This window comes from Salmo trutta, unplaced genomic scaffold, assembly GCF_901001165.1.
Source record: "Salmo trutta unplaced genomic scaffold, fSalTru1.1, whole genome shotgun sequence".
NCBI classification, from domain to species: domain Eukaryota; kingdom Metazoa; phylum Chordata; class Actinopteri; order Salmoniformes; family Salmonidae; genus Salmo; species Salmo trutta.
Genome location: NW_021822911.1, coordinates 5896024 through 5911788, shown reverse-complemented (window position 1 = coordinate 5911788; position 15765 = coordinate 5896024). Strand labels below are relative to the sequence as shown.

At 39.2% G+C, this 15765-nt stretch overlaps 1 long non-coding RNA gene across 1 annotated transcript; it reads left to right on the top strand.

Annotated features, from left to right (window-relative positions):
• Window positions 1-2549: 2549 nt before the first annotated feature.
• LOC115186617 (uncharacterized) lies at window positions 2550-9769 on the top strand. The gene is made up of 3 exons (XR_003875802.1): window positions 2550-2617; window positions 5007-5111; window positions 8663-9769. It is a non-coding gene; the product is annotated as an uncharacterized LOC115186617 (long non-coding RNA).
• Window positions 9770-15765: the final 5996 nt, after the last annotated feature.

Here is a 15765-nt window from a genome sequence, read left to right as displayed (position 1 = left end):
GGCAGCAGGGAACTGGAAGGAAAGGTGGCCAAATGAGGAATTGGCTTTGGGGGTGACCAGTGAGATATACCTGCTGGAGCGCGTTCTACAGGCGGGTGTTGCTATTGTGACCAGTGAGCTGAGATAAGGCGTGGCTTTACCTAGCAAAGGCTTATAGATGACCTAGAGCCAGTGGGTTTAGCGACGAATATGAAGCGAGGACCAGCCAACGAGAGCATACAGGTCGCAGGGATGGATGGTATATCGGGCTTTGGTGACAAAACGGATGGCACTGTGATAGATTACATCCAATTTACTGAGTAGAGTGTTGGAGGCTATTTTGTAAATGACATAGCCGAAGTCAAGGATTGGCAGGATAGTCAGTTTTACAAGGGTATGTTTGGCAGCATGAGTGAAGGAGGCTTTGTTGTGAAATAGGACGCCGATTCTAGATTTAATTTTGGATTGGAGATGCTTAATGTGAGTCTGGAAGGAGAGTTTACAGTCTAACCAGACACATAAGTATTTGTAGTTGTCCACATTTTCTAAGTCAGAACCATCCAGAGTAGTGATGCTTGATGGGCGGGCAGGTGCAGGCAGCGATCGGTTGAAGAGCATGCATTTACTTTTACTTGCATTTAAGAGCAGTTGGAGGCCACGGAAGGAGTGTTGTGTGGCATTGAAGCTCATCTGGAGGTTAGTTAACACAGTGTCCAAAGAAGGGCCAGAAGTATATAGAATGGTGTCGTCTGCGTAGAGGTGGATCAGAGACTCACCAGCAGCAAGAGCGACATCATTGATGTATACAGAGAAAAGAATCGGCCCGAGAATTGAGCCCTGTGGCACCCCCATAGAGACTGCCAGAGGTCCGGACAACAAGGCCCTCCGATTTGACACACAGAACTCTATCAGAGAAGTAGTTGGTGAACCAGGAGAGGCAATCATTTGAGAAACCAAGGCTGTTGAGTCTGCTGATAAGAATGTGGTGATTGCCAGAGTCGAAAGCCTTGGCCAGGTCGATGAATACGGCTGCACAGTACTGTCTTTTATCAATGGCGGTTATGATATCGTTAAGGACCTTGCGCGTGGCTGAGGTGCACCCATGATCAGCTCTGAAACCAGATTGCATAGCGGAGAAGGTACGGTGGGATTCGAGATGGTCGGTGATCTGTTTATTAACTTGTCTTTCGAAGACTTTTGAAAGGCAGGGTAGGATAGATATAGGTCTTTAACAGTTTGGGTCTAGAGTGTCACCCCCTTTGAAGAGGGGGATGACCGCGGCATCTTTCCAGTCTTTAGCGATCTCAGACGATATGAAAGAGAGGTTGAACAGGCTAGTTATGTAGTTGTGTTTTCATGTTTTGAATGTTGTATTGTAGTAGGCCTAACCTTCACGAATTATTCTGGTGATGGAGAGAGACACCAGCCAAGACACAGAGACATCAACAGAAGAATAGGATATGATGGAGAGAGACACCAGACAAGACACAGAGACAGCAACAGACGACACAGAGAAAGTGATGGAGAGAGGCAGAGGAGGGGAGTGTACAGTAGACTGTATTACTAATAGCTGCTATAGGGGTTCTAATTACTGCACTGTTTGTGAGTCTGTGTGAGAGAGAGAGAGAGAGAGAGAGAGAGAGAGAGAGTGAGAGTGAGAGTGAGAGTGAGAGAGAGTTTAGGTGCTGTGGGATTCTTTAATCAGTTTAGCTCATTAGACAGGTCAGAGTCTATGTTTAAAGTTCTTGAGTGATTTTTGGCAATACACTGGTGTTGTATTCATGGTTTTAGCTGTTGAAATTCCGTCCCGGACCCCCCTACTGGCTATGGGCTAAGCCACCAATGTCTTCACATCCTAGGGGAGAGAGAAGCTGCTACCCCTGGAGGGAGAGGAGCTGCTACCCCTGGGGAGAGAGAAGCTGCCACCCCTGGGGAGAGAGAAGCTGCTAACCCTGGGGAGAGAGGAGCTGCTACCCCTGGGGAGAGAGAAGCTGCTACCCCTGGGGAGAGAGAAGCTGCTACCCCTGGGGTAAGAGAGGAGCTGCTACCCCTGGGGAGAGAGGAGCTGCTACCCCTGGGGAGAGAGAAGCTGCTACCCCTGGGGTAAGAGAGGAGCTGCTACCCCTGGGGAGAGAAGAGCTGCTACCCCTGGGGAGAGAGGAGCTGCTACCCCTGGGGAGAGAGGAGCTGCTACTCCTGGGGAGACAGGAGCTGCTACCCCTGGGGAGAGAGAGGAGCTGCTACCCCTGGGGAGAGAGGAGGTGTTACCCCTGGGGAGAGAGAGGAGCTGCTACCAGGTGAGACTGTGACCCTGCTCGGGAAGAGCTTAACGATTGGTGATTGTTGGGGCACGATTGGCAGGAGCTTCAGTGATGAAGACTGCTGAACTTGCTGGTGTTTCACAATATGCCACGGCCGTCTCAGTCACCAGGTCTCAACACAATAGAACACCACCATCCCTCCAATAGACTTCCAGACAGTTGTAGAATGTTTGCCAAGGCTCATTGTAAGAGCTGTAAAGAGAGAGGGACTCGGAGAGAGAACAGGCAGAACCAGATATGTAAAGAGCAGAGCAAACAAAAGCAACTTTCGACGACCGAATGATCATTCAGACTCTGTTTCTATTGAGAGACAAAAGGTAAGACGACAATTGTGTGTATATTAATATAGTTGGTGATATTGTTATGTGTATTCATATAGTTGATGATATTGTTATGTGTATTAATATAGTTGATGATATTGTTGTGTGTATTCATATAGTTGATGGTATTGTTGTGTGTATTAATATAGATGATGATATTGTTGTGTGTATTAATATAGTTGATGATATTGTTGTGTGTATTAATATTAGTTGATGATATTGTTGTGTGTATTAATATAGTGATGATATTGTTGGTGTATAATATAGTTGATGGTATTGTTGTGTGTATCATATAGTGGTGATATTGTTATGTGTATACATATAGTGATGATATTTTTGGTGGACAGTGTTATAATAGTCCTACTCTCCTTAAAATGTTTTCGATATAAATTAGATGTGTGGGGTGAATTCGTTCTGTGCCCATCTGTGTGCCCCAGGGTGATCGCTCCTACACTATCTACAATCTAAAAGGGTTCTTGGCTGTCCCCATCGAAGAACCCTTGTAGAACCCTTTTTTTGGTACTAGGTAGAACACTTCTGGGTTCCGTGAAGAACCCTTTCCACAGAGGGTTCTACATGGAAGCCAGAAGGGTTCTACCTGGAACCCAAAGCGTTCTCCTATGGGGACGGCCGGAGGACCCGTTTGGAACCCTTTATTCTAAGAGTGTACCCTATCATAGGTCTATAGACTTGTCTTCTCAAAACAGGCTTAAAAAACAACAAGCAACAAACAAACATGTTTCTCCTTATAATCTACAGTTAACTCTTTTCACTCAGGAGGTATGTTGTGTGAAAGAGAGACTAATAAATATTGTTCGAGAGACTAACAACAACTTACACTTCCTCAAAACAGGTTGTGTGTATTCATTAGTGCCCACCGTAGCAAAAACGTTTGGCAACAGAAACCGTTTAGGTCACATTGTACAGCGTTTAGAGTAAACGGTTTATGTTTATTTAACATCTTAAAACTGTTGGCTGTGGAGTAAACTTATGAATACTACCCAGGTTGTAGCCTACGACTCGGCATGTTGATACCTGCCTCTTGCTGAAACCTGAACGTAGCCTGAGGGGTATACTATGATACAGGCTTGATAATACTGGTTTTCTAAGCTAGACAGCTTCAGTTAGCTTCACATTCCAGCTCAGGCCTCACCCATCAGATATATACAGAACAGAACAGAAAAATCGCAAATTAAGTTTCAAGGTGAGAATCCTGCCAGGGATTATTGTAAAGTGTGTAGAGAAATTAAATGTAATGTTAGTATAGTGAATGACAGTAAAACCCTCCTAACAGTCTACTACTACTGAGACAGGTTGGTGTAATGTTAGTATAGTGAATGACAGTAAAACACTCCTAACAGTCTACTACTACTGAGACAGGTTGGTGTAATGTTAGTATAGTGAATGACAGTAAACACTCCTAACAGTCTACTACTACTGAGACAGGTTGGTGTAATGTTAGTATAGTGAATGACAGTAAAACCCTCCTAACAGTCTACTACTACTGAGGACAGTTTGGTGTAATGTTAGTATAGTGAATGACAGTAAAACCCTCCTAAACAGTCTACTACTACTGAGACAGGTTGGTGTAATGTTAGTATAGTGAATGACAGTAAAACCCTCCTAACAGTCTACTACTACTGAGGACAGGTTGGTGTAATGTTAGTATAGTGAAGGACAGTAAAACCCTCCTAACAGTCTACTACTACTGAGACAGTTTGGTGTCAGTTTAATCATACAAAATGGAGCTGACTGGACGTGGTCAATTTTTGTAGGGGTTACTACATTTTTCGTAAGGAAAACTCAAGTCTGAAATTTCTAAGTGGAAATTACAAACTTCAGAAGCCTTTTTAAACCTCTAATACACTACAAGTTTTACATTTCCTGCATTGCTGGAAAGTTATTCTGCAGTGGGGGGTGATCAAATTAAGATCCTACATCTGTACACATAATTGTACATGGGGATATATATGGTGGTCTATAACATCCAATCACAGAGGTTTACATCAGCTGACAGTTGCAATGTTATTGCTCATAACTCAAACTGCCCTTTTCAGATAAAGACATAAACTCTGTACAGATGTAGGATCTTAATTTGATCACCCTGTTGCAGAAAAACTAAACTTGTAGTGTATTTGAGTGTAATTAAACTTTAGAAAAGGTTTCTGAAGATGATAAATTCCACTTTTCCATTTTAAAACTGTTCATTAATTATAATCCACACAATAATTCAAATGTCCTGTTTCTGCAGGATTATTTTCCTGGTGTAGCAAACTGGCTCAAATTAAGATCCAACATCTGCAGCAATATACCCCTCTCTAATGTATATGGCTCTATTGAGATTCACTTTTTGACCATTTGACATCTTGTATTTACTGTTGTTTAGGCTGGTTGAATGAGTTGCCTGTGAAAGCTGCTTCATCTGCAAGAAAACAGGCGGTTGCACCAGTGACTGTCAGAAGTTTTGTGATTTCCTCATATGAACGTGAAAGTAAGTGTGTTGTCTACGCAGTTACAAAAAATGGCTGTTGAAACTGTGGCACATATTTCTCGGTAACATTGAATAGATGTGTTGGTATGTAGGAAAGACGGGCAGACTCTCGAACTGTTGGTCTAGACTACCTACAAACTATTATAAGGCTATGATCACTTATCATGCTGACAAACCTGATGTTCTCTGTGAACTGATCTGAACAGGTTTAGACTGGTCATCTATAATATGTAGGTTATATACAGTACATTCTCTGTCCTGCTACTGGTAGGACTATAACATTATGTTGATCTGAACAGGTTTTAGACTGGTCATCTATGATATGTAGGTTATATACAGTACATTCTCTGTCCTGCTACTGGTAGGACTATAACATTATGTTGATCTGAACAGATTTAGACTGGTCATCTATGATATGTAGGTTATATACAGTACATTCTCTGTCCTGCTACTGGTAGGACTATAACATTATGTTGATCTGAACAGGTTTAGGCTGGTCATCTATGATATCTAGGTTATATACAGTACATTCTCTGTCCTGCTACTGGTAGGACTATAACATTATGTTGATCTGAACAGGTTTAGACTGGTCATCTATGATATGTAGGTTATATACAGTACATTCTCTGTCCTGCTACTGGTAGGACTATAACATTATGTTGATCTGAACAGGTTTAGACTGGTCATCTATGATATGTAGGTTATATACAGTACATTCTCTGTCCTGCTACTGGTAGGACTATAACATTATGTTGATCTGAACAGGTTTAGACTGGTCATCTATGATATGTAGGTTATATACAGTACATTCTCTGTCCTGCTACTGGTAGGACTATAACATTATGTTGATCTGAACAGGTTTAGACTGGTCATCTATGATATCTAGGTTATATACAGTACATTCTCTGTCCTGCTACTGGTAGGACTATAACATTATGTTGATCTGAACAGGTTTAGACTGGTCATCTATGATATGTAGTCTATAGCCGAGGTATAGACCTTGATCTGCATATCACTAACAAACTGCTATTATACATTATAACCTAGTCTACTTTACATAATATAACATCTCTCACTTGATGCATAAAACCTTTCTGAATGGATCAACAATTTCCTCCTCGGATCAATCATGTCCTTTTAGCCCTTCTGTCTATATTCTCAGATACGTTTAGAAAAGAACAGATTGAAAGACAATAAATAGCCTACAGTTAGTGAATACAAATAGGTGTGAGACATGGCCTTGTGTTGCTGTACTGTCTATAACTACCTTAACAAACAGTGACTTGTTATTATTATTATTATTATTGTTGTTATTGTTATTGTTATTGTTGCTGTACTGTCTATAACTACCTTAACAAACAGTGACTTATTATTATTATTATTATTATTATTATTATTATTGTTGTTGTTCTGTCTATAACTACCTTAACAAACAGTGACTTATTATTATTATTATTATTATTGTTATTATTATTATTATTGCTGTGCTGTCTATAACTACCTTAACAGTGACTTGTTATTATTATTATTATTATTATTATTATTGTTGCTGTACTGTCTATAACTACCTTAACAAACAGTGACTTATTATTATTATTATTATTATTATTATTATTATTATTGTTGTTGTTCTGTCTATAACTACCTTAACAAACAGTGACTTATTATTATTATTATTATTATTATTATTATTGTTGTTGTTGCTGTACTGTCTATAACTACCTTAACAAACAGTGACTTATTATTATTATTATTATTGTTATTATTGTTGCTGTACTGTCTATAACTACCTTAACAAACAGTGACTTATTATTATTATTATTATTGTTATTGTTGCTGTACTGTCTATAACTACCTTAACAAACGGTGACTTATTATTATTATTTATTATTATTAATATTGTTGTTGTTCTGTCTATAACTACCTTAACAAACAGTGACTTATTATTATTATTATTATTATTATTATTATTATTATTGTTATTGTTGTTGTTCTGTCTATAACTACCTTAACAAACAGTGACTTATTATTATTATTATTATTATTATTATTATTATTGTTGCTGTACTGTCTATAACTACCTTAACAAACAGTGTATTATTATTATTATTGTTATTATTATTATTATTATTGTTATTGTTGCTGTACTGTCTATAACTACCTTAACAAACAGTGACTTATTATTATTATTATTATTATTATTATTATTATTGTTGTTGTTCTGTCTATAACTACCTTAACAAACAGTTACTTATTATTATTATTATTATTATTATTATTATTGTTGTTGTTCTGTCTATAACTACCTTAACAAACAGTGACTTATTATTTTTATTGACAGTTACCATGGAGATGAAATGTCACAGCTACATGTTCATGTGATGCTTTAAATCACCTGACTGTTTCTATGTCTGTTAGTAAATGTTTTATTTCTCAAGAGATAATGAATAAATGAGAACAATTGACAGTCAAGAACTAGTTGTCACTGTGTTAACCACAACCAACATGCTGGATCTCTGTTTAGTTGTCACTGTGTTAACCACAACCAACATGCTGGATCTCTGTTTAGTTGTCACTGTGTTAACCACAACCAACATGCTGGATCTCTGTTTAGTTGCCACTGTGTTAACCACAACCAACATGCTGGATCTCTGTTTAGTTGTCACTGTGTTAACCACAACCAACATGCTGGATCTCTGTTTAGTTGTCACTGTGTTAACCACAACCAACATGCTGGATCTCTGTTTAGTTGTCACTGTGTTAACCACAACCAACATGTTGGATCTCTGTTTAGTTGTCACTGTGTTAACCACAACCAACATGCTGGATCTCTGTTTAGTTGTCACTGTGTTAACCACAACCAACATGCTGGATCTCTGTTTAGTTGTCACTGTGTTAACCACAACCAACATGCTGGATCTCTGTTTACTTGTCACTGTGTTAACCAACATGCTGGATCACTGTTTAGTTGTCACTGTGTTAACCACAACCAACATGTCTGGATCTCTGTTTAGTTGTCACTGTGTTAACCAACAACAACATGCTGGATCTCTGTTTAGTTGTCACTGTGTTACCACAACCAACATGCTGGATCTCTGTTTAGTTGTCACTGTGTTAACCACAACCAACATGCTGGATCTCTGTTTAGTTGTTACTGTGTTAACCACAACCAACATGCTGGATCTCGTTTAGTTGTCACTGTGTTAACCACAACCAACATGCTGGATCTCTGTTAGTTGTCACTGTGTTGACCACAACCAACATGCTGGATCTCTGTTTAGTTGTCACTGTGTTAACCACAACCAACATGCTGGATCTCTGTTTAGTTGTCACTGTGTTAACCACAACCAACATGCTGGATCTCTGTCTAGTTGTCACTGTGTTAACCACAACCAACATGCTGGATCTCTGTTTAGTTGTCACTGTGTTAACCACAACCAACATGCTGGATCTCTGTTTAGTTGTCACTGTGTTAACCACAACCAACATGCTGGATCTCTGTTTAGTTGTCACTGTGTTAACCACAACCAACATGCTGGATCTCTGTTTAGGGGACAGTGCTCTAAAAATGAGTCTCTCTGGGGAGAGAGAGGAGGGGGGACCTGCCTCTAAAATGAGTCTCTCTGGGGGACATGACACCAAAGCTAAGAGGTGAGATAACAATTTTAGGAATAATTTATTACGTTTATTTCCAAAATAAATAGCTATCTTAAGGTGAATGCACTTACTGTAAATCTCTCTGGATAAGAGCATCTGCTAAATCAGGGGTTCTCAATCCGGGGTCTGTGGAGGTACTGCAGGGGCTCCACGGCACCCTGACTGTACTCGTTGCAATGTAACACATTTGATAGAATTTTCTCATGACACGACCACTTTGCCTGCTCTTAATTATTGCCTAATATAATGGAATGCATATTTTTTTAACCAATTCTGATCGTTGTCACAATAAGAATTTTGACAATATTCCCGTTATATCAACACACTCCTCACACCCGTTTAACAACTCTAAATAGCTTTAGCATAGTAGGCATCAAGTCCCTTGTCAATAATGTTGCCTACAACGTTGCATACAATGTTCATTTTCATCGAACACATATTATGCCCGAGATGCCTTCAATTTGCCTAATTTATAGCCACGCCCAATTTAGGATTGTTTTTTAACAATGTGATGTTGCGCTCCAAAGGGATATCTTGAAATAACATGATGTAGATAATTAAATAATCAAAAGAAAAACGTGTTTATTTTACACTCTTAGAAAAGAAGGTTCCTTATAGAACCAAAAAGGCTTCTATCACTTCCTTAATATATGGAACCACTAAAAGTTATATATATTTTTGGGTTCAGTGAAGAAGAACCTCTAGAGTTCTGATCAATGAAAGGTGATTGTTTTGAGGATGTGAACCCAGCAGCCCTCCAGTGGTCAGATCAATTCCTCCTGTTTTTTCCAGCGCCCGGCCCGGGATATAAACCAGCCACCTTTCAGCCACAGGTCCAACTCCTGCTACAGCTCCAACTCCTTAGCCACTGGGCGAAAACCTGAGTTAATCTTGGGAAATTAGCATAAATTAATCTGCCAAAATGAAGACAAAATGCTTTGGAGACATACATGGTATCACTTGTTATACATAAGTATTATACATAAATCATTGCCAAAAGCACAAGACATATATTATTTATGGATTTATTATATCAAATATGAACACATTATTTTTAACTACTCCAAAGCATTTACATGTGGTGCAGGAACCACTGACTCACTGCATTATTCTATAGTATTATCAAGACACCTGCTGTTAACTCTTAACTACTTAGGACAGCTCACGAGGTGTCCTAAACATCTGCCGACTAGGTGGGACTAGAGACTTCATGCATAGCTTTAATTTATACCCATAAATGTAAAATGTCTTTATTCTCAGCACTTATATGACCAATTTTCTACTCTGAGATGCTTTGTGGATATGGGCCTAGATCTCAAAATATTGTTATGAAAAAACTTAGAATGTTTGTTTAACATAATAACAAAAAATGTATATTACTAATGTAACCCACTGTAAAGACTGGGTTAAGTTATCTGTGCCACTGTTCTGGATCTGCCCGCGTCTCTGTCCAGAACTGTCCTCATCCACATACGGTGTGGCGCCAAACATATTGTCCGGTTACGTGCAGAAGTGATCTTGGGGAACAACAACGGAGTTCACTACAGTGTTGAGACACCGAAGTTTATTGTTCAATTATCTTTTTGCTTTACGGTCAGGGACAGTATGAGTGTAGCCAGATCCTTTTCACTCTCTATCCTTGTTTCAATTTGTGCTTCACCGGAATCGTCATCATCATCGAGATGAAGGACAGACGAACGACCTGCTAGCTAGCCAAGCTAGTCGGTACAGCTAGGTAAGGTAGCTAGCTACTCTACTAGCAGCATCCTAGTTATCCTAGCTACTACTACATCATCACTGGCTGCCTGCATTTCTGTGGACCGATGGAGCACCCCGATTGTTTCTTCCACCTGTTCTCCCTCTCTCGTTGACGGATGCTGGCTACCTCTGTCCGGTTCTCCTCTCTTCACTAGATGGACAGTAACTTTAATGTTTAACCCCTCTGGACCGAGCTTTTGAATATTATTTTTGTGGTTCCTCAAGTAGGCTGGACACATTACATTTTTAACAACATTTTTTGTTTGGATAAAAACTAGCTCATTGCATCTGCCATGAAGCCCAGTTTCATAACATTACCTTATGTCCCTAGGTATGAAGTAATTGCAAAAAACAGACCTTATTTTAGTACATTTTTCACCCTGCCAGCTCCTATTAGTTCTATTGAGCACCGTGGCACGAACTCACCTTCTGAACTTTCTATTCCCAGCTCATTGTTCTGCATCACAATGTCAGCTTCTCTATTGTTATCAATGAGACCCTCCAGCATTAACCATGAACTCTGACCTCAGGTAACTTATTATTAACAGGGTCACGGCTAATTTGTGAGCACGCTCCCTGTTCACCTGGGTACACGTTGTGGTGACCCACAGTGCTAGCCATCAAACATTAAGCATTTTCTGGTCATGGTGATTTTCTTGGATTTAAAAAAATATATTTTATTTAACTAGGCAACTCAGTTAAGATCAAATTCTTGCTTACAAAGACGGCCTACATCCGCCAAAGTCGGAGGACTCCCAATCACAGCCGGTTGTGATAGTGGAATGGAACCAGGGTGTCTGTAATGACACCTCTAGCACAGAGATGCAGTACCTTACACTGCTGCGCTACTTGGGAGCCCATACTTGTTTTCAGAAAAAGGTGTACAACCTAAATAAAAAGCATGTCCCTATCCTCTTTCTCAAGATGTGACATTTTTATACAGCCAGAATATATTTTTATATTAAGATTTATTTATTTTTTATTATTATTTATTTTTTCTTCTGAATGGCTGCTGGGTACTTTGACATGGGTCGAAATCTTTGTTTGTAGGCACCAAATTGAGCGAATGCTGTGCAGGTTCACTGAGTTTCAAACCAAATAGCTCATTGATTTGTAGATCTGACACAGTTGCTACCTCAGATTATGAGCCTAGCAGGTGTTGCCTTAACCCTAAACCTAGGTATAACCTATTTTAGCCTTAACCCTAACCCTTAACCCTAATTCTAGGGTAGGTTAACCTAGAACACTTTTAGAAACTATTTTAGTAATATTATTATGTTCGTAAATACCATTATAGTACTAAATAGCATTTTGATTATGTTGTTAATCAAAACCTGTCAAAGCGTTGTGCTGTATTTATTTTGTTATTAGTTATTTTATCATATTTATTATTGCAAGACAGAACACTTGATTAACAAGCCACATGTGTTTCATTTTTCAAATGTGGTTTGAATTAGTGATCTAGTAACCTCTATGTGATAGTGGGGCAGGTTTGAGGCTGACCAAAGGAAATAACAAGAAAAATACACTTTATTTCTCATCTGAACTTTTGAATATTATTTTCAGGTGCCTCAAGTAGGCTGGACACGTTCCGTTTTTTTTTTTATTCTCAGCTGCCTCACCAACGTCTGTACATGAATTAATAACTTTTAATTGCTAAATATTTCCAATAGATGGCAGCATAAGACCACGAAGCATCAGTTATAGGCTACAAGCAGCAATATGATTGACATAAAATAGCATGCAACCACAGACTATATGTCCCATGATTTTCTAAAATGGTCACTCATTACTTTAGTTAGCTATATATCTCGTATTAGGGCTGTGTTGCTTTTGGGAGAGCAACATAATAGTGACTACAGCAAGTATTGAACTCCAGCCATTTAATCACTAGTCAGCTGCTCTAACCTCAACTCTAGTATACATTCAATATAAACAAGTTTCTTAATGTCTCATATTGGGACTAAACAACCTCGGAATAGAAAATACAAGTGCATCTTCCAGGCCGCCAATAAATTACATCATGCAACCCTTGCGGTTAGCAAAGTTACCTCAATATGCTCCTCGCTTGCGTGAGAAGGCAGAGTGCTTGCTGCTGATTGATGATTTTGACTGTGAATGTGCTTGGAAAATACATTTTTCTCGACCAGAGGTGACTGAACAAATTTTCAGGCTTATTGATAATCGTTATACTAATGAAGTATAGAAGTATAAAATATATATATATATATATATATATATATATTATTTAGATGGGTGACATTATCTGCCAAAGTAACAGCCCTGTAGACAAAGAGCTCTCAACTAGGTACCAAAATGTTCGAAGGCCATTGTCTCAAAGGTGAGGTCACAAGTTTATCATCGTTCAAAGCAGAATGACTTTCCCATTGTTCCTCAACTGTAGTGTCTGATATACCATTTTCTAGCCCCGAGTCGCTACTTTTATCCAATGAGAAAAACCCCATTTCAATTTTTTTTACATAAGACCCAATAGAGCCAGTTGGTCACATTTGAGAGTGAGGCAGATACACAGCATTTAGCAACAAAAAAAACATGATTATTTGTCTCTCTGAAATGAAACCATCAAGTGATAGATATTAAACAAATACATGTCTGTCATTGAACAACCCCATGCCATGATTAGATAGTGAAAAAAAACAATCTCTTTCATAATTTCTTTAAACAATAAAAGCTAATTTACGAACATTTCTTAAAATGGATATATAGTGTTTGGAATGAAACTCTTGTTTCCCCATCTGAGCTCAGAGTAGATGAGAGATGTAATGTTTGTCTCTGTTGTGTTGAAGTCCAATCAAGCAGTTGAGACCAGCCTCCCCTGTTCCCAGCTGTGTGTCCATGAAGAGTGACAAGTCTATGGGTCATCCTATAATGTTTAGAGAGGGAGACTTTTCTACTGAACAAAGGTAAGAAGAACTCATGGGTCATGGTCAGTGAGTTAAACAACACTGTCTCTAGTCATTTCTCCTCTCCCATTTTCCCATTTCTTTTGGTTGTTTTCATAATCCATAGGCTAATCCTTTAGTCCATTTTCATAGTCCTAAAACAATATTAAACAAACACAATATTCCCTCCCTCCCTGTGTGTGTGTGTGTGTGTGTGTGTGTGTGTGTGTGTGTGTGTGTGTGTGTGTGTGTGTGTGTGTGTGTGTGTGTGTGTGTGTGTGTGTGTGTGTGTGTGTGTGTGCACTCCCTGGATGAGGAGATGTAATCTCATGTTTTGTCTACAGAAACCAACAGGAGAGATCAGAGTCAGAGATTCTCAGTGGTCAGTCTTCCCAGAGTCATCAAACAGACCTGGCCTCCATATTCAGTGTATGTGGTCCTGTTTTGTACATTTGTTTTTGTTTACCTCAAGTAAAGTTGATGTCTTTATCATTCATTAATGTGTAAATGAGAAAGCACTTATTATCTTGCTTAACCTATTTACTTGAATTATTTCAGTTGCTTGAAGAGAATATTATGACATTTGTGAAGAACGAGCTGAAGATGTTCAAGAGGATTCTTAGTCCAGAACTCCCAGAAGGCTTTGAGAGTCAAAAGCAGGATAAGGAAGTGGTGGATGCTGAAGATGAGATGCAGGAGAGCATTGCCAGAGAGGGGGCTCTGAAGATCACACTGCACGTCCTGAGGAAAATGAACCAGAAGGAGCTTGCTGACACACTGGAGAAAAGTAAGATCTGTTTGCCTCAAGGTGAATGCTGTTTTATAACATTTAAAAGCTGTAGATAAAGTACAGCTAAAGTAGCTGTGTAACTCAATGATATTGAAGCAGCCTTAACACAACACATAGTGACCTCATCAAGTAGCAGCAGGGATGTGTTGTGTTGATTAATTTAGAGAGAGAGAGAGACAACATTAATCATACCATCAATAATACCAATAATAATATAATCAGTCACACCAGTCTGTAATGCATTATGAAAACATTTACACATTTATACAGTCAGTTAAGAGAATAAAATATTAGAATTTACAACTTTAAAACAGTCCTACAATACTGTAGACATTAAAACAAATGTAATATTAATATCCTCTGTGTTATTTCTTCATTCAGATGAGCTTGATGTGATTTGCCAACGTGAACTCAAATCTAATCTAAAGAAGAAGTTTCAATGTGTATTTGAGGGGATCGCTCAACAAGGAAACCCAACACTTCTCAATCAGATCTACACAGAGCTCTACATCACAGAGGGTGGAACAGGAGAGGTCAATAATGAACATGAGCTGAGACAGATTGAGACAACAACCAGGAAACAAGCAAGACCAGAGACTGCAATCAAATGTAACGACATCTTCAAACCCTTAACTGGACAAGACAAACTTATCAGAACTGTGCTGACAAAGGGAGTCGCTGGGATTGGAAAAACAGTCTCTGTGCAGAAGTTCATTCTGGACTGGGCTGAAGGAAAAGCAAATCAGGATGTCCAATTTGTATTTTCATTCCCTTTCCGGGAGCTGAATTTGATGAAAGGGGACAAACACACTTTTAATGAACTTCTCAATCACTTCTCAATGGAAACCAAACAATCAAGAATCTCCAACTACAACAAGTACAAAGTTCTGTTCATCTTTGATGGTCTGGATGAGTGCCAACTGCCCCTAGACTTCCAGAAGAACAAGATCTGTTGTGACGTCACAGAGTCAACCTCAGTGGATGTTCTGCTGACAAATCTCATCAAGGGAAAACTGCTTCCCTCTGCTCTCCTCTGGATAACTACCCGACCTGCATCAGCCAATAAGATCCCTTCAGGGTGTGTTGACCAGGTGACAGATGTGCGAGGGTTCAATGACCCACAGAAGGAGGAGTACTTCAGGAAGAGATTCAGTAATGAGGACCTGGCCAGCAGAATCATCTCACACATAAAGACATCAAGGAGCCTCCACATCATGTGCCACATTCCAGTCTTCTGTTGGATTTCTGCAACAGTCCTTGAACACATGCTGAAACATAGGAGAGAAGAGATGCCCAAGACTCTGACTGAGATGTACACACACCTTGTGGTGTTTCATACCAAACAGAAGAATGAAAAGTATCTTGGGAAAGAAGAGACAGGTCCACACTGGAATAAAGAGAGCATTCTGTCACTGGGAAAACTGGCTTTTCAACAGCTTGTGAAGGGCAATCTGATTTTCTATGAAGAAGACCTGAAAGAGGCTGGCATTGATGTCAATGAAGCCTCAGTGTACTCAGGATTGTGCACACAGCTCTTTAAAGAGGA